Here is a 19,567-nt window from a genome sequence, read left to right on the forward strand (position 1 = left end):
TTGTCAAATGAAGTTGTAAGATAGATATCCAAGAAAATTGCCAGAATGGTCTGCCAGATCATTACTACCTAAAATATCCATATTTTTGCCCTGAAAGAAGCAAATAGATTAGGCACTGCAGATTTCAAGAAATAATTTTGCATGATCACATTTGACCAAAACTTTGCATAATTTGAAGTAAAAATTCAATAATAAAAATACTTGTTGGCTTATTTTACATTAATTTTGTGAATAGGTTTGGCAGGAGCAAACTCTGATCTGGCAACTTTGCAACAGTGATGGGAGAGGGTGAATTTCTACCCTTGAAAATATTACATGTAAAGTCAAGCCCTACATCTTGGTAAAATGTCAGTCATAGAAATTCGATCATGACATGAGTATATATTATCTAACAAGAGTTTGGTGTTCTGAAACATGCAGAATTATGCTGAACTTACGAAAGTAAACACTTTCATTCCATTGTCATTTGTGTGTTACAGGATAGTCCAGTTCTCGATTTCTCATTTTGAACATATTGCACCGCCTTTGTGTGTGAGAGTGGGCACTAACCAATTGAGAATCATTGACTCCTGATCTTCTTAGCTCATTGTTCCATAAAACTAAAGTTGTTTCATCCTGTCAGAAGAAATATTTGCATTTATTTAACACTTGAAATTGCAATTTTATATTGCTAACTTACATATTGGGCCCACTGCATCTAAAATACAACAGCACAATAATAATAAATTATTGATTAAACCAATGGTTAAAATCAAACACGAACAGAAATTGCTGGAATAACATGACAAGTCTGGCAGCATCTGCGGAGAGGAAGCTGATTTGCAGGATCTGTAGTTCTTTATTTTTCTTTACTCGAGCTGCACATGTAATTTGTTATTTCTTGGCTTTTACCTCGGATTTTAAATCCATTGAAGGCTGATGGTTAAAGAGAATGAATGTGAAATAAGTATGGGCAGCCTTAATGCATTTCTTGGTACAAAAGGGAATGCAATGTTTTAAAAAAATAATAATTCTCACCCAAAATTTGAACATTGTGGTTTCAACTTGCAAGTGAGATGGCACAAAATAGGTTGCTTGGGAACTGGAAGATGTCACATTGGTGCACTTAGCAACATTCTTCTAATGTTGAAACAAATGGATGTTATTAGAACATAGTACATGCTTTACCTTACATAACAGTAGGGCAGTACCTGGTACTAACCCCTCGAGCTTGAAACAGAAGAATTCCATTTCTCAACATGAACATTTCTCAGTTCAATCAGCATAAATGTTTTTAAAACAAGTTCTGATCAAAGTAAGTTAAGAAGTTAAATTTTCTGATGAAGCTTGCTGGAACTAAACAGGGAACCATTGGAAACTGAATACTATCTGTTTAGAAAATAAATAATTGAATTTATCTCTCAAAACTTCAGGATTCTCCAAACAGTTTTATGGCCCATCACATACTTTTCAAGTTTAGTGACTTTCTCCATTTCAGGTAAATGCAACAGCCAACAAGTACAATGCACATTTCCGCAAACACTGGTGAAATCAACACCACACCACTCGATTTTAGTGAAACTAGTTGAATGAAAAACATCAGCAAGGATACCAGGGAGAAACAACTGATTTTCTTCAGAAAGTCCCAAGGGGTTTTTGTTTCTCCATTGGCGGTAAAGCAGAGCCCCCAGTCTAATGGCACCTCCCTCAGTAATACACTGGCGGATCAGCCAAAATCTAAAGATTCCATTTGTGGAATAGAGCTTGAACCCTAAACCTCTGAACCTCAAAATCAATGAGGATGCTACTACTAAAACATAGGTGACACCCCCACCAACCACCTCACCGCCCTTTGGCTGAACACTTCAATTCCCATCCCACTCCACCAAGGACATGCAGGGTGTGGGTCTCCTCCACCCCAACCACCCAATGTTTGGAGGAAGAACACCTCACCTTCCGCCTTGGGACCCTGCAACCCATGGGGCATCAATGTGGACTTCACCAGTTTCCTCATTTCCCCTCTCCCCACCTTATCCCAGTCCCAAGCCTCCAACTCAGCACCGCGCTCTTGACCTGTCCACCGTCTTTCCCATCCATCTGCTCCACCCTCCTCTCCAACTTATCACCTTCTCCTCCACCTTCATCTACTTATTACATTCTCAACTACGTTTCCCCCAGCTCCCCCGCACCTGCCCCCAATCCCATTTATCTCTCAGCCCCCTGGCCCACAAGCCTCATTTGTGAAGGGCTTATACTGAAACGTCAATTCTCCTGCTCCTCAGGTGCTGCCTGACTTCCTGTGCTTTTCTAACACCGCACTCTTAAAAGCTTATGTTACAATGCAATATACATTATACATAAAAGAACAGTGGCAAATTTATATAAATAAATGTATCTAGATATTGTAACCAGTTTTGCAATAGGAAAGCACATACATTAAGAAACAGAACACAGGTATCCATTTAGCAGATCTCTGCACAAAGTCAAAATAAAAGCACTGTCTCTTTCACATTTTTTTAATATTGAAATAGCAACTTTTTTTAGGATAAGAACACTGAAGTGAAAAAAAGTTAACAAACCTTAAAAAAAATCATTATTTGTATTCTTGCAAATTAAATTATTATCAACTATGTCACTGATAATTTTCTTCGGGGAACAATCTAACAGTGTGTAAAGTCAAATTTTGGATGGATGCATTCCAAGAAATTTCATATCAGCAACCTTCAAAAGATCTGTTATTTTAGCCCAAAATTCCTGCAAAGATCTTAAAAGAGTCTGCAGAGGCGATTTTTTTATTTGGCATGGAAAATGGTGGAAGGGGCATCCCATTATCAGATAAATGTGTCAGCCTGCTTGATTAACTATGCTTAGCTACTCTGTACAACAATACAGGGACGCAGAGTCTATATTCTGATAGAAGTCAATATATTTTTAATCTCCTGGGTTATGATGTACTCTAACTCTTTTGATCTTGGTGGAAGGATGGGAGAGGCATTTCCTGAAGTATGTTATCCATTTTTCTGTCCTTTCTTTCCAGGTACAATAAACTCATCGTTTTGCTGTATGAAGGATACTAGTGACAGCTTTCAAAGATTAAAGTTCAAAATGCAGTAAAACACTCATGGCAAGTCCTAAATTATAAAGTTATATTTACACTTATATATATATATATTATGAACAAATAAGTAATTGCTCGCAATTTCCACTCATGTCAATCTAGCAAGTAATCTATTGCCACTTTCTCTTCCATCATGTTAAAATATATATCTTATTTTAATAGTAAATTACTCTGCATACCTTACATTTTCAAAATAAAACATTCTGATTGCAATATTTGTTTTGTTGTATTTAATAAATTATAGAATAAGAAACCCAACAAGCATATTGAAAATCTATATTAATCTGAAATGTATATATGGTCACAATCATTTTTATCACACACCAAAAGTTAACTTCTTAAGCACCTCTGCGCCTTTTGTATATTGAAATGCAAATTTGAGTATAAATTGAATTGTGACTGTGGATTAAAAAGGCAGTTGTTCTGTACTTGATATAATCACTTTTTAAGCATATCTTCATACATGGGTCTTTTCCTTTTGGGGAACAGTGGGGAGATGGCAGAAGGATTCCATGGCTGATTATCAGTCAATTAAACCACATCATGAATTCGACTTCCATGGCCAACAGGTCCTGGCAGGAACTTGAACCTGAAGCTTCCAGGCTAAAGATAGGGACACTGCAACTGCATCATTGGCTATAAACCATCAATTGCTAGTCGTGACCATGTTCATTGGACCAGCTGGATCTTGTAAACTGTGAGATCTCTGTTTGGGTAGTTAACCTGGGCCAATCAGGAACCCCTGACTGGCTAAGATAAACAGGAGATTATTTTCAACTCTATTTCGATTTAATCTCTACTCTCCCTTTCACTTTTTTGATCACACGGCATTGCCCTTTGATGAGAAGGGCATTACATGTCATTGGCCACTCGGGGGTTTCCTTTCTTCCTGGTGGTGGGAATTGAATAAAGATTTGTTCACCTGTTGCCCTTCACTGTGTCTCACACCTGCACACACACAACATAGGTGCTGGGGAGAAAAGAAAAAGAAAAAACACAAACAGGGGATACGTTCGTGGCCGGGTGTCCAAAACAAAATAAGAATAAAGAAAAAAGATATATAAACAGAAGATTTGGAACCTTCTCAGTTCAGGAAACTGACTCTGAGCTGGCTGTTCATAGCCAGTGCATTATGTGCAAGTAAATAAAAGGTGATTTGGTGACAGGATACTGGCCTCTGTGCAGTTATTTCAGGTATGTTCCTGGCCTTTCTGTTAGATCGGCAGCATTGTGCAAATGGTAAATATATTTCAGACAAAATAAAAATCTATTGACTAAGTTAGAAAAGTTGACAGTTTCAAATTAAAAGTACAGATGAAATATGAATCCTTAATTCTATTTTCTAATTTTAAAACTGCTTCAAAGACCAAAAGAAGAGAGTATTTGAATGAGCCTTGAAGTATATTTCCACATTCATAGAGTTCTATTTCATTCCAGTGACCTACATATGTGGTTGAACTCAATTAAACAAAGTCAAGCAGATATTGCCTCTATTATAGCTCAGCATTTCATGTTATAAGTGTGTATTTCTGTGTAAGTAATGAAGCATAAAATGTCTTGTGAGGAAAGTTCGGTTTGAGGGTACATGTCATGGTGGGCCTTTGGCTTAATTTCAATGAAAAAATTGAGTTTTCTAATAACAATATGTAGACTCGCTGTCAACATTTATTTGAAGCCTGGGTCAATGTGATACTATAATTGTCTATCAGGCAAGTGTGGGAGAGGGTTGACCATTTGTTGGATTTAGTAGCTTTGTGGGAGTGGGGAGGAAAAGATGGCTCAGTCAGGTGGTTGGCTGGAGTGAGAGTGGTAAGGGAATTAATAGTTGGAGTATTGGTTTGGCAGTAGCCTTTCATTGTGGGTTTGAGAAGAAAGCTTTGTTCCACATTCAGTTAGAAATATTGATATTTCTTTGAAAATCTTTGATTATAGCTTGAAAGCTTTTTGATGGTCAAGTTTTAGATAGGCCTGTTCTTCTACTTGGCAGGTCCTTCAGGGTGAACCAATTTTATAGTGAGGCTCACAAAAGTGTTAGGCCCTTAATTACAAAGGGTCGGATGCCTGTTTCAAGAAAAAGAGTTGGTGTTGATCTATTTCTAGCTTTTCACAACATGGCTAATGGAGAACTTCCTACTCATAATCAATCCACTTGAATTTCCTGCTGCTAGAGAGGCAGGAAGCCAGTTAGAGCTTGAATAAAAGGTGCTGCATGGTCAAATTTCTCGTCGTCCAAGGAATCTTTGTCTAATTTGATGTTGCAATTATAATTTAAAAAAAATATGTTGTTTGCCAGCAGGATACTCTTCTTCATTTAGCCAGCAAATGATTCTCTTGCTTGTTGCAATAGCAAATGTGCAAATATTGTCTGAGAATTTAATTAAAATGATTTTGGCCTGATATGGATTTGTTTTTTAACAATCAAAATAACGAGATGTTAGTTGTCCAATGAAGCTAGCGTTTATAATTCCAGACAGAGTTTGCATATTTGTCTATCCCACACACATAAATAAAGACAACATAAATTCTTTTCAGAAATAAGTCAATAGAAACCAGTTTTAATTTAGTAAGCAATGCTTCTTGCGTTTATCCACTTGCAAAGCATATGTACCCAAAGGACAGAACATGCTGTTTCTAGACACTGATTAACAGAAACTAGTTGAAATTTGTCAAATTTTGGCCCAGATAACTCTTTAATGGAAAGACATCAAATGTAAAAATATTATAATTTGCAGCATGGGTCCATTACACTTCTCTGTATTCTTTGTATAATTATCTACTTATTCAGTTAACAGCAGCAATTAGGAGAAGATTTTAAACTAGATTGATTTTCAGTCAATGGAAAATTTTGCATATCAGATATTCACTTAGCAAGAGTATTGCAGTCAACTGAACTTAAACCATACTGTTACATTAGAATTTCTTCCACATGTAATAATATATTCAGAGCTTCATGATTACTGTACTTTATTATTCATGGCATTTAAATCAAAACATTGCTTGGCCCATAACCAACTAAATCACTGAAACAAGCATTAAGCAAAATCTGACATAGTGTATTACATCTGAAAGTTTGGCTGAGTCTCGTTTCTCCTGGTTCAGGAGCTTGTTGATTATTGGCTACATACTTGAACCAATGCCAGAACCAATTCCTACAACAGTGCCTTCTGGTTGATATATACCTGACAATCTTTTCTATTTACTAAACCTGTAGCCCTGACACAATGCCAAGGACACCCGCATATAAGTGTTTAAATTCTTTACCTGAAATTCCTCCATCCTCTATTTTGTCCCAGGGTTCAGGCAATTTATTTTAAATAGGCTAACTCTCTACTATAACAGTAGAGAAAATTCTGTGACAAGAATCAAACCTCCATACTGCATGGGGTAGGTTCAAGCATCTAAAAAAAACAATCTATGAAAATGGCTCCCTCCACCTTTCAAATGTTTGCTAATTATGAGTAAATATTTACACTGAAGCAGATTGTTCAGTATTTGCGGTCATCGTTCAAGTTAGTGTCGAGTTCAAATTGAAGAAATTAAGAGTAAAAGGATCTCTTATTAAATCGAGAACAAGATAATCGCCTTTCATGGAAAATATGGACTTGAATTTCTTATCTGTTACTTCAAGTGAGGGACAAGTGAGGTGCTAAACTCAACAATTCCTGGTCATTTGAGAAAACCCCTTTTGTACCAAAATGTAAAGCATTAACATTGAGCAAATGCGCAGTATATTGAGGAAATATCTCTTTGAAGTATTTGAAGGAATAGAGCCCCTGAATTTCTAAAGTATGTCCCAGCAAGTTGCTCTGTTCTAAATAGTATATTAAAGAAAAAACCACCACATTAAGTAGATGTGTGCAGTTGGTGTGAGTCCAACAACATTACCTAAAAGTTGAGAACAAAAAAAAATGACAGATTTTACTGGTATTATTGCAGAAAAATTCTTGATCATGGGGTACAAGAACTATGCACATGATAGTGATTACAATTCAGAGGTATTTCATTGGCTGTAAAGTGTTTTGGAATATCTGGGTTGATCAATGATGCTATACAAATGCAAGGCCTTTCTTTCTGCGATTGACATTTAACTATAAAAGAATCCAGGCTACACCACAACTATGTTAAACTTCTCCTTTAGTTTTATTGGCACAAGAGTTACCCAGAAAAGCTGGGAAGCGATTCAAATCCAAATAACTAGAACTGTATCTGACCATTAATCCCACAGTGAAATAATGGTTTGGCTCTGTTTGGGAAGAAGCAATAAAAACCCAGCTCATATCATTTCTTACATCTTCATAAAAATGACATCACTTGCAAGATCTACAGCTGCAATCATTAAAGTTTCCATTGATTTCATCTTGCTTGCAGATGACAATTTTTATGATTCCATCTCAGACATGATAAAATATGACCAAATGTCACTGATGGCATCTTCAAGAATACAAAAAGGCGGAGGAATTGGTTCCTTTTGTATAAAGTGCTTCCTTTTCTTTTTTTTTAAAGACAAGACAGTCTTCATGTTGTTTTTTTAAATATGAACGTTTTCTTCGTGCTCTGATTGCACACCACATGAGAATTTATTTTCACTTACATTTTGGATGCATTCAGAGGAACATATACTTTCTGAGGATGCACACATTACAACTGGTCTACATCTGTGGGGTTAGAACACAACTGCAAAAGGTTGGTGGATTACTTGTTAATCAAATAATTGACATGTAAATTGTATCAATAAAATGTTTTGGCAGCGGGTCATCCAGTCATGTTAACATCCACAGAAATATTGTAAGCAGTTTGCATCATTGACAAGAACTTGCTGATTCTTACAGGTGGCAGGAGGAAAAGGCTACAACATTTTTTTAGGTACAAGTGAATTCCATAAATGGTACAGCATCTAGAAAATACGGGAAGTGTTAACAAGTAAAGTATCTCTGATACCTATGGGAAGGCAAGAAAACAGGTAGGGAGTGTTGCCGAGGAGGGTAAAGTTCAGAAATCCAGAGGAATTAAATGTCTTGTTTAGTGATAGAGTCTCACGGTCATTTTAAATGTAGTGCAATTGAATTTAGTTTCCAATTTAATTCAGTCAATCAAATTGACCAACTGGCCAACTTCCAAACAGGAAAGCCAGTGGTAGGAGGCCTCATTTCCTTTAGATAAATGCTGGCTGGAAAGATCCCTTCTGTTCAGGTGGTTTGCCAAATGCAAAATCTGACAGATTGAACGTTGCCAAGTTCATAATGAGAGAGTCTAAACGCTGACACTAATTGGGAATATAAATGGGAAAATGTGAATGAACTGGAATTCCTCCAACTGGGAAAGTGTGGCTGAAGGGTGGTGTGGTTGTGTCACAGCTCAGCAATTGTTCTCACCAAATTTGTTCTGCCTGTGAATCCTCAGCTAGTTGTATTTTATGGGTTTGAATAAATACATATATATATCTTGTTCTGTCGCCCCAGAATCAATGGTTATGTAACATCAGCCCTTTGTAAGGAAGTACCACATTTCAATACTAGCTCAGAGATTCAGGCCTTAGAAAGTATTAATAATAATAATGTGAGACGCAAATGGGGAAATCACAGACTCAAAGGCTCAATTAGGAAGGAATGTTGATAAACATAAATCCGAGATATTCATTTGCTAACGTGAGTATTCATCTAATTGTGATTTCATGATACGTTAAATTATTATTCTGAAAGGGTTAATATTGGAGAATGCCTGAAGCTCCACCCAACCTGATCTCTTCTTTGCATCTCTGCAAAGGTGCAGTATAGTTTGAGATCCTGATGGAGACAGGTGTCATCATTGGCTAGTTAGGCATAACTAAGATGATCAAGAGACAATGTAACTTGCATCAATTGCTGTCATGCAATAAACCATAATGATAAGACAAATATCTCTTCTCATTAAGACTCAATTGCGTTTTATCCTCTATCACTGTGAATCAGAGCCAGTATAGAAAGAAGATTGGTGCCAACACTCTACCACAACTATTAGGTGGTGGTTAGTTCCACAGTGCATAAAGTATGATCATCAATACTCAACTTCATTGCTGAAATACTAGACAATAAAAATGGTCAGTCTTTTGGACCTAGGAGGAAAAAAAGGTCAGAAGAAAAGTGAATTTATAACTTGAAATACCTTACGGCTGTCAGAATACTCAAACAGTCAGCACTGCAAGAGTTTGAACAGACAAGCAGTCAGCAGAACTCATGGGAGAGATAACACTCCAGACTAAAACATTCACTTCAGACCTGGTAAAAAGTACAGGACAAGCAGTGTGAGCTAATGAGAACTTAAAAAATTGGTCACACATGGTAGTCAGAGTTCTTAGAGTAAAGGAATCTGTAGGGACATTCCTGATTTGGGGTTTAGCTGGGAAGTAATGTTTTTGGAGCTTTGTGCATAAAGTTAAACTCCCTCTTAAGCACAGGAATGAAACAGTAATGGTGCAAAGGACCTAGCCAGAAAAATGTGAAGTCAAAGAAGCAGAACTTGCTGTTTACAATGAGTGTTGCTGGTATAGCAAGTGTGTAGAATGAGGTGTGGCTAGAGTAGCAATGTTAAGGACCATGGTGTTAACTTGTACTGAGGCAATAACACTGAAAATGTCAGGAGAAAGATTTAAAGTGACAAAAGGACAACTTAAAAGATACAGAAGGCAATAATTAGAAAACTCCAATGACATATCAAGAATGGAACATTAATAATTCAAAACAATATTTTAATGTAAGAGTAATATAATCTGCAATCATAAAACTTTATTGAAATGTTACAGAAGCATGGTGTTTTAGGCTGTAAAGAAAGCCCAGGAGAATGTCCATTTTGCTTACAAAGAATCTGAAACCTTTATAATGGCGACAAAAGGGAGGAAAACCACCATTTGTGTCACACAAGACAGGAAGCCATCATTTTGACTGCAAAAGGTAGGCAGTCACACAATAAACAGTACAGAGCTACCTCATTGTTATTTCACAGCATTTGAAGCTTTAATAGAAGAAAATGATCCAATATTGTCTATGCACAATTTTGATTAATTTAATGGAATATTGATAAAACATATAATCCAAACAAGAAAAAGTGATGCAGTATTGCTATCTTGCAGTTTCAAAGCTTGTAAAATGAAAGGAAATATGTAAAAGCATTGGTAGTAAAGCAACAAAGAGATGACAAAACATTGACTTCCTGCAGGATTTATTGCTGTGAGGCCAGAATACACCAGCTGGAGGCTGGAAGACAGCAGGCCAGGCAGCATCAGGAGGTGGAGAATTCGACATTTTGGGTGTAACTCTTCTTCAGGACTGGGAGTGGGTGTAGGGGGAGCTGCAGATAAAGGGTGTCGGGGTGGGGGGCAGGATGATGAGGTGGGGATAAGTGAAGACAGGTAGAGGGTACGACCTGGTTAGTCAATGGGAAGGATGAGTCCGGTTGGTAGCTGGGAGCAGTGGAAGGGAGGGAGTGGGGCTGGGAAGGGAGTCAAGTGATGGGAAGGGAGGTTATTTGAAATTGAAGAATTCAATGTTGAGTCCTCCAGCCTGTAGCCTGCCCAGGCAGAAGATCCTCCAATTTGCAGTGGGTTCATTGTGGCAATGGAGGAGGCCCAAAAATACCAAATGCATTCCTAAGAAAAATTATTGATTCAATTGACTTAAGTTTGACAGAACTTGTTTATTTCAATTGATAACTTAGTAAGCATTATACGGAGCAAGTAACTGTCTAATAAGCTTGAATACTGTAACTAAAAATACAAAAGTTACAAGCTACAGAAATGAAACTATATGTTTCAGATACCTTTAGTCTTGATTGTTATGCTATGGAACAGAACCCTGTGACTGGCAGTCAGTTTCACTGAAAGAATTGGATGAAGTGAGGATCATTGCAGAGAAGCAGAAGGACCAATGGCAGACCTGAATGAGATACAGAATTGCAAAAACTATGTTCCTTCCCAATATCGAGTGCCAATATCCAGGACAGCACTTGGGGGCTGGGAGAGGAACTTGTAGGGGAAGGATCAATTGTCATGGTTCTTGCAGGTACCAACGAGATAGTGCTACTCATAGATAGCACTAGGAAACAGGTTCTGCTGAGCAGCTCAGAGCTAAATTGAAAAGCAGATCCAAAAAGGGAACTAAGTCTGGATTACTATCCAGGCTATGTCAAGTTGGCATAGGGTAAATAAGGTTAGAGAGGTAAATGTGTGGCTCAAAGATTGATGCGGGTGAAATGTGTTCCATTTCCTTTGCATTGACTTCATTTGAACCATGTTGGAACCAGTGACCTGTTGATTTATAACTATGATATGGATTTGAACCACCTGGGTGAGGTTGGGGTCAACTGAGTTGAAGTTTAAAGAATCAAAAAGAAATGAGTGTAGAAGTGCCACTACCTCCCTTTTTTAATTGTCTGTAGGCCATGACTGTGAAAGACATACACAGACAGGCCCCCATGAATTTTTGAAAAGAGAACTGTATTTATAGTACTTAACCCAATCTGACTGAAGTTCACACTTCCACAAATAGATTACAGCATGAAAGATAGATTAAGGAATTTCAAGTCCAATAAAGTCATAGCCATTTATGGATCTTGAGGGTTGGTGACTTAAGACCATAATACCATAAGAAATAGGTGTGGAAGTAAGGCCATTCAGCCCATTGAGTTCACTCCACCATTCAATCATGGCTGATGGGCATTTCAACGCCACTTACCTGCACACTCCCCGCATCCCTTAATTCTTTGCAAGATTAAGAATTTATCAATCTCTGCCTTGAAGACATTTAATGTCCCGGCCTCCACTGCAGTCCGTGACAGTGAATTGCACAGGCCCACCACTCTCTGGCTGAAGAAATTCCATTCTAAATTGACCCACTCTAATTCTAAGGCTGTGCCCATGAGTCCTAGTATTGCCGCCTGATGGAAACAATTTCCCAGCATCCATCCTTTCTAAGCCATGCATTATCTTGTAGGTTTCTATTAGATTTCCCCTCAACCTTTAGAACTCGAAAGAATACAATCCCAGGATCCTCAGCCATTCATTAAATGTTAGACCTACCATTCCAGGGATCATCCGTGTGAATCTTCACTGGACATGCTCCAGTGCCAGTATGTCCTTCCTGAGGTGTGGGGCTCAAAACTGGACACAGTATTCTAAATGGGACCTAACCAGAGCTTTATAAAGTCTTAGTAGCACCTCACTGCTTTTACATTCCAACCCTATTGAAATAAATGACAACATTACATTTGCTTTCTTAACCACGGACTCAACCTGCAAGTCAAACTTTAGAGAATCCTGTACTAACACTCCCAGATTCTTTTGTACTTTGGCTTCATGAATTTTCTCACTGTTCATAAAATAGTCCATGCCTGTGTTCTTTTTTCCAAAGTGCAAGACCTCACATTTGCTCACATTGAATTTCATCAGCCATTCTTGGACTATTCTCCTAAACTGTCTAAATCAGTGAGTGTATGTGTGTGGCATCAGACTGAACTCAGTGGTCTTTCTGGGTTTGACGCGACATAGTGAAAATATTAATGTGTTATTTCTCTCTCCTTCCAGTGACAGCAACTGCTAAGTTGATTAATTACATTCTTTGCTTACAGCTCATAGGTAATCAAATCAGCAGATAGACAAGTGCCAAATGTGTAGAACTGGGTGAAGAGTGAGAGACAGAGAGTGAGATGTACAAGGAGATCTTGCTTGTTTTGTATTGAATTCTTCCTGCTTTGGTCTACAGGCAATTCAGCTGTTTGAACACCCAAATGGATTGTCACATGACCCTCACTCACTAACTGCCCAAGGACATAAACATAGTCATCACTAGTGGATTCCACTTACTTGATTTACATGACTGGATTTCTTATTGGCTCATTCCTTTACTTGCTAAGATCCCATGGCAATTAATCCTTCCCATTAGGTCCCATTGTCCACATTATATCACTGATGCCAAAGGGTCTGAATAGTCTGACATCATGGTAGCCCACAAATCTACCAACACATTGAAACAGCTACTGATGAATCTAAAAGACCCTATACCAACAATCAGCAAAACAAACGTAATTTACAAAACATTTTGCAAGAACTGTAACAAACACCACATCGGACAATAGGCAGAAAGCTAGCCACCTGGAGACACAAACACCAACTAGTCACCCACTACCACTAGCATGCATACAGACAGACGAAGAAAGGCACCACTTTGACTGGGACAACACATCCATCCTAGGACTAACTAAATAGAGACACGTACGAGAATTCCTGGAGCCTGGCAGTCAAACTGGAACTCCATCAATCAACACATCGATTTGGACCCCATTTACCAACCTCTGAGAAAAACAACAGGAAATGATATCACACTTTCAGAGACCAAGACACAAAAATAGAAAGCAGGACAGAACAGCAGCACTTCACCGGAGGCTCACTGATTTTCATAGCATGGTGACAAAACAACTGAAAACAAACCTGCCAGCTCAGCAAGCAAACTTACAACTTGAACCTCAAACTGACCTACAAATCTTAAATCACAGTTGTAGTGCCTGTTTGAGTCCAATTGGGCTTCAGCTGTTAGGTGTTTTTACATGGTTACATCATTAATTTCACATATCCAACGGTCTGTCAGCATCTCATTAAGGGTTAAAACAATGTCTCACCCCTCTGCTAATCATCCTAACCTAGTCAAAAATCCTGATATAGATTCCTTGGTTCTCAATTTGCTGAGTTAAACTAATAGCATTTCAGAATTAGAGGAGGTTTGGGGTCATAATCTTCCTTAACTAAATCCATTCACTCTTGGAAGACTTTTGTATCTGATCCCTCAGGGAAACTTAGGTTCTAATAACTGAAAACGGTCCAGATCCACAAGCTGTCAGGAGAATTACTCATTGCTTTGCTTCTGTCCCAATGTCATTTGCCTGGAAAAAGTAAAGCATGCTTACTGGCAGGACAGTAGGATTGAAGGAGCCAAGCTTCCGAAATAATGGCATGATGCCAGAAATGATTACCCTAACTCAAAGATAACTTTGACGAGCGAATTTCTTCAGGATTGTGCTTATCTCCCATTGCTACTGAAGTAACTCCAGAGGCTGGTATCCTGTCACCAGGTCTTCCTTTATTTGCACATTAAGAGCTGGTTCTGAAAAGCTGGATCAGTGTCAAGACTTTCCAAGTGAAGATGATGTCTGACACTCTTGCTTTTTTTCCTCAGGAAGAGGCTCCTGTTTATTTTTTTTTCCTGGTTATATATATATTTTCTTATTTTTATTTTTATTTTTCTCTCCCCCCCCCCCCCCCCCCACACTACTGCCTAACTGCGGTAGTGCTTATTTTTTCCCCAGCACCCATGGTGTGTGTGTGCAGCTGTGAGACACAGTGAGAGACACAAAGTGCACAAATCTTTATTCAATTTTCACCACCACGTAGATAGGAAAACACCCGGGTGGCCAGTGAGAAGCACTGCCCTTCACATCAAAGGGCAGTGCTGTGTGATCAAAGACACTCTTGCTTTTATTTGTCAGTTTGGGCTTCCTGATTGGACCAGATTAACAGCCCCAATCAAAGTACTCTTATTCTATGATGTCTGCCTGGCTGACCTTGTTACAATCACTACAGTCTGCAGATCTTCCAGTGTGATCCTGTCCATAGGACAGGTGACTAACAGTTTTTGTTTGCCAGTTCATCAACTATGGAACCTTTGCCAGCCATGTTGCAAGTTCTCAGCTCTATATGTCTGGAAGTCTTCTCACCAATACAGGGTGGCATCAACTGCATACTCGTCATAATTTGAACAGTCTCAGAGGAACCAGGAATATTTGTTAACTGTTATTCAATGTAGAACTAGCCATGAAACAAGTTTGAGCTGGCACGCATGAGTTCTTAGTTAGCTACCATGATGGTTTGTTTTGCAGTAGTTCATGTTCTTCGATCTCTTTAGATCTGGAAGGAAACATAAGTACTGTGAACAAAGTGACAAAGGATCTCCACTATAAGCTTATCTCATGGCACCCATTAGAAATTTAGTAACTGAAGCCTTGCAGTACATGCCATAATGAATGCCTAAAGACTGTGACTGGATATTTAGCCATTAATTATGGTGTGATTGACTGGGCCCTTGTCATGCTGAAAACATTTCAGGAAACGGGACAGATTCAGAGTTGTCCTTAAGCCTGTGACCAGTAGCGTGCCACAAGGATTGGTGCTGGGTCCACTACTTTTCATCATTTATATAAATGATTTGGATGTGAGTATAAGAATTATAGTTAGTAAATTTGCAGATGACACCAAAATTGGATGTGCACTGGACAGCGAAGAAAGTTACTTCTGATTACAATGGGATCTTGATCAGATGGGCAAATGGGCTGAGGAGTGGCAGATGGAGTTTAATTTTGATAAATGCGAGGTGCTTTTTTTGGGAAAGCAAATCTTAGCATGACTCATACACTTAATGGTAAGGTGCGAGGGAGTGTTGCTGAACAAAGAGACCTTGGAATGTAGGCTCATAGCTCCTTGAAAGTAGAGTCACAGATAGATAGGGTAGTGAAGAAGGCGTTTGGTATGTTTTCCTTTATTGGTCAGAGTATTGAGCACAGGGGTTGGGAGGTCATGTTGTGGCTGTACAGGACATTGGTCAGGCCACTTTTGGAATATTGTGTGCAATTCTGGTCTCCTTCTTATTGGAAGGAAGTCGTGAAACTTGAAAGGGTTCAGAGAAGATTTACAAGGATGTCACCAGGGTTGGAGGATTTGAGTTATAAGGAGAGGTTGAATAGGCTGGGATGATTTTTCCTGGAGTGTTGGAGGTTGAGGGGTGACCTTAGGGAGGTTTTAAAGTCATGAGGGGCATGGATAGGGTGAATAGTCAAAGTCTTTTCCTTAGGATAAGGGAAACCAACACTAGAGGGCATAGGTTTAGGGTAAGAAGGGAAAGATATAAAAGAGACCTGAGGGGCAATATTTTCATGCAGAGGGTGGTCTGTGTATGGAATGGACTGCCAGAGGAAGTGGCAGAGGCTGGTACAATTACAACATTTAAAAGGCATCTGGATGGGTACATGAATGTGAAGGGTTTAGAGGGATATGGGCCAAATGGTGGTAAATCGGACTGGATTAGATTGGGATATCTGGTTGGCATGGACACATTGGACAAAAGGGTCTGTTTCCATGCTGTACATCTCAATGACTCTATGACAGTAAATATTCACCAGCCAGACACTTCAGATTGATTGTGGGTTGTATTGTGCAGTAGTGAGACATTGACCTAGATGCAAAGAGATGAGATCTTTTCAATTGATCAAAGGGAGTTAGTTACGAATGGTGGGTAGGCTGACAACTGCAGTGTCTACCCACCCAATGTATTACTGTGCTATTGGAGTGAGCTTAGCAGTGAGTGGAAATACAGTGGACTGGACAACTGTCCTATTTTATGGCTGCCTTTCCACCAAACACCTACTTGATAGAGGCACATAAAACCACTCATGATTTCAGAAGAGGTAGAGGCAGCCTTCTCCAATAATAGCTCAGAATATTCTTTGGCTTTCGAATCCATGGGAATTCTGCCAATGATATGCTATCCACAGTTTGGCATGGGTAGGGTTAGACATAGCAACACAAAGGCAACTAACTGACAGGCAGGCTGTGGGTGAGAAGATTTTTTTTGATATGGCCCAGCTTCACACTTCAGTGCCACCATTGTGTTGAAAATTATTTTGATGCAGGTCTGTGTGATGCCATCAGACAAAGGCTAATGCATGTGCCAATATATTTCAGGTGGCAGACATGTTGCACTATAGTCACAGAGTCATAGACATGCACAGTACAGAAACAGGCCCTGTGATCCAACATGCCGACCAGATGTCCTAACCTAACCTAGTCCTATTTACAGCACTTGGCCCATATCCCTCTCAACCCTTCCTATTCATATGCCCAACCAGTTGCCTTTCACATGTTGTAACTGTACCAGCCTGCATCACTTCCTCCGACATTTCACATAATTGAAATGCATGACTGCCTATGACACTGACCATTCTGTCAATGAGAGAAGGTAACATCCCAGTGGCCTACAATATCTCCCACCTCATGCTTGGTGTGCTCTCTTCCAATCGCTCCATAGCAAAAGCCTGTCAGTGTACTGTAGTTTGTCTGGGGCTGCTCAACGATTCTGATTATTATCCCAACTTTTCAGGTACAAGATCTATGTCCAGCTGAGCAGAGATTGGAGAGGATTCTACCCAGTGATGCAGGTACTACTGGTGTCAGCATTCACTCTTGTTGACTTTGTCATAATGGTGATGAAGTGTGAATAATTGATTTTTGAATCCCATTATCTGATTGAGAGACCTGGGACTTTCATGGACCAAAATGCTTTTGGAAAGGAACACACACTAATGTAAGATGATCACAGCAGTCAGAGTTAGCTAAATTTTGTGAAGTTAACATGGAATAAACGAAATCATCCGACGTCAAATTAACATTTTTATTAAAAGACACAAACTAGATCAGACATGATGAAACCCTCATCTCCAGTTTTGATGTACACTTGCATGTTAAGTTTCACATGTTGGAGATGAACGACATCACCTACAATATCAAGTTTAGAAACAATAACTCAGATATTCTCATGGTCAGATTGTCATTGTAATAGTGAAGGATGGAGTTGTACAGAATCACAACGTTATAGTGCCATACAGTCCATCACATCTGCACCAGCTCTTCAAGTAAGAATCATCACTGACTACCAGTCTTGTGCTCTCCCTCCATGGTCCTGCAATGTTATTTTTATCCAAATTTTTATCCAGTATGCTCTTGAATACTTCAATTGAACCTGTCTTCATGACACTTACCTATATACTCTCACCTACCATTTGCATTTCTTGCAGAAATCATTTAAATCTGTGCCCTCTGGTTTTTGATGCCTTTAGAAATCCAGACCATTTATTTTCTTGAAAACCTGTATCAGATTTCCTCTTAGCATTTTTCTCTCCAAGGAGAACAGTCCCAACTTCTTCAATCTCATAACTGAATTTCTTATCTCTGGAATCATTTTTGCAAATTGCTTCTGTATTGTTATGAATGCATTTATATTCTTTGTATCACTTAGCACCCAAAACTGTACACAATACTTCAGCTGAGGTTTAAAAAGTAACTTACACAAGTTCAATATCACTTTGTTGCTCTTGTATACCATGCCCCTTTATTAAAGTCATAAGTATTGTATGCTTCATTAATTGCTCTCTTCACCTACTCTGCTACCTTTAGTGATCTATGCCAATATACATCCAAATCCATCTGTCTCTGCACTTCTTTTAAAATTGTACCTGCTATTTTGCAATATCTTTCAATGCTCTTGCTACCAAACTTCAGTACCTTACACTTCTAAACACTGAACTCCATCTGTCCACTCCACCAACTTGTCTATGTCCTTTAGAAGGTCTACAGTTTCTCTTCACAGTTTGCAATTCTCCCAAGTCACTGGACCCAAAACATTAACTTTGATTTCTCCACAGGTGTTACCAGATTTTCCAGCAATTTCAGTTTTAGCTTCTGATTGAAAAAAAACCTCAGTGCACCAAGAATGGTGGCACAGCGGTTAGCACTGCTGCCTCACAGCACCAGGGTCCCAGGTTTGATCCCAGCCTCGGGCGACTGTCTGTGTGGAATTTGCACATTCTCCCCGTGTGAGTTTCCTCCTACAGTCCAAAGATGTGCAGGTCAGGTGAATTGTCCATAGTGCTAGGTGCATTAGTCAGAGGGAAATGGTTCTGGGTGGGTTGCTCTTCGGAGGGTTGGTTGGGCCAAAGGTCCTGTTTTCGCACTGTAGGTAATCTAATCTAAAAAGACAATTAAATATTTCCTACTGATGTGGATTTCAGTCATCAATTAAACAATCATGGTCTTGGGTTAAAACTGTTTACCTTAATAAAACTCTAAAGATGGAAAACTGTACCTTCCTTTTCATTTCCTTTTGTACTTGACACCATCCCTTTGTATCTACATGTAGGCTTGATGTTGTATCTTTATTCTTTTTCTTGGAGTTAGTAGATAATAGAATTACTCTTCCTTTCACTGTGATGGCTCCTTACTAATAAAAATGACATTAGCTAACTACATTTTAATTAGCAGGAGGGTTAATCTTGTGCTAAAAAGAATATAAATCTTCTTCCAGCTAACTGGCGAACTTGAAAGGAGGGAGCCAATTCACCCCTCATGAATCAGTAGTAAGTTGTGAAAGTATGAGTCACCAGGTGGAAAATCAAATACCCCTGAGGAAGGTTTTATCTCAGTGTGAATATCTGAGTATTTCTGAAACATTGAGACATTGCTGCTTCAAAAGGACTATGCTTCTTTGAGGACTTGTCTCTGCCACAACTTATTACTCTACACTATGCATGAAAGCCATCTGGGAGATAACAGACATGACTCATCATTGGCACAGTGAGAATGTTGCAAGTTATGATATAGATGAATGTGTTTTCTTTGATGAT

The 19,567-nt window shown here is 38.9% G+C and overlaps 1 long non-coding RNA gene across 4 annotated transcripts in view; it reads left to right on the forward strand.

Moving 5' to 3' along the window:
- LOC122539940 (uncharacterized) overlaps positions 1–19,567 on the forward strand; it is a 68,830-nt gene that overhangs the window by 28,701 nt on the left and 20,562 nt on the right. For 2 of the 4 annotated variants that reach the window (XR_015752503.1, XR_015752501.1), the window contains exons 4-5: positions 3,017–3,103; positions 17,269–17,326. This is a non-coding gene — a long non-coding RNA (uncharacterized LOC122539940). Of the gene's footprint in view, positions 1–3,016; positions 3,311–17,268; positions 17,327–19,567 lie in introns of those variants that run through there. The other 2 variants (XR_015752502.1, XR_006309215.2) reach the window with 2 other exon arrangements.

This window comes from Chiloscyllium plagiosum, unplaced genomic scaffold (assembly GCF_037043375.1).
Source record: "Chiloscyllium plagiosum isolate Xiang-an unplaced genomic scaffold, Cpla_swu_hap1 HiC_scaffold_32, whole genome shotgun sequence".
Taxonomy (NCBI): domain Eukaryota; kingdom Metazoa; phylum Chordata; class Chondrichthyes; order Orectolobiformes; family Hemiscylliidae; genus Chiloscyllium; species Chiloscyllium plagiosum.